The following is an 894-nucleotide window of genomic DNA, read 5'->3' on the forward strand; positions in this document are numbered from 1 at the left end:
ACTGCTGTTCGCGCTTAAATGCAACCGTTAGTCGTTGGAATCCGCATGTTTAACCGTGTCATCTGTACTTGTGCAGGGTCTCCTCTCCGCAGAGTTTGTGTNTGAAGCTCTGAAGGACTGCGCGGCCTCAGCTCTAACGAGGCTGCGACGTACGTGAGGCGCCTTAGCACGGTATCGTGCACGGTAAGTCTGGGCCGCAAGCTTAGGGTTTTAACTGCTGTTCGCGCTTAAATGCAACCGTTAGTCGTTAGAATCCGCATGTTTAACCGTGTCATCTGTACTTGTGCAGGGTCTCCTCTCCGCAGAGTTTGTGTTTGAAGCTCTGGAGGACTGCGCGGCCTCAGCTCTAACGAGGCTGCGACGTACGTGAGGCGCCTTAGCACGGTATCGTGCACGGTAAGTCTGGGCCGCAAGCTTAGGGTTTTAACTGCTGTTCGCGCTTAATTGCAACCGTTAGTCGTTAGAATCCGCATGTTTAACCGTGTCATCTGTACTTGTGCAGGGTCTCCTCTCCGCAGAGTTTGTGTTTGAAGCTCTGAAGGACTGCGCGGCCTCAGCTCTAACGAGGCTGCGACGTACGTGAGGCGCCTTAGCACGGTATCGTGCACGGTAAGTCTGGGCCGCAAGCTTAGGGTTTTAACTGCTGTTCGCGCTTAAATGCAACCGTTAGTCGTTGGAATCCGCATGTTTAACCGTGTCATCTGTATTTGTGCAGGGTCTCCTCTCCGCAGAGTTTGTGTTTGAAGCTCTGGAGGACTGCGCGGCCTCAGCTCTAACGAGGCTGCGACGTACGTGAGGCGCCTTAGCACGGTATCGTGCACGGTAAGTCTGGGCCGCAAGCTTAGGGTTTTAACTGCTGTTCGCGCTTAAATGCAACCGTTAGTCGTGGAATCC

General features: G+C 53.8%; 1 protein-coding gene across 1 annotated transcript in view; it reads left to right on the plus strand.

The window, feature by feature from the left end:
* Nucleotides 1–894, plus strand: part of VOLCADRAFT_98894 (uncharacterized protein) — a gene marked incomplete at both ends in the record, with an annotated part of 9,934 nt that overhangs the window by 8,533 nt on the left and 507 nt on the right. The gene's annotated exons all lie outside the window — the stretch shown is intronic.

This window comes from Volvox carteri (genome assembly GCF_000143455.1).
Source record: "Volvox carteri f. nagariensis unplaced genomic scaffold VOLCAscaffold_78, whole genome shotgun sequence".
Lineage (NCBI taxonomy): Eukaryota > Viridiplantae > Chlorophyta > Chlorophyceae > Chlamydomonadales > Volvocaceae > Volvox > Volvox carteri.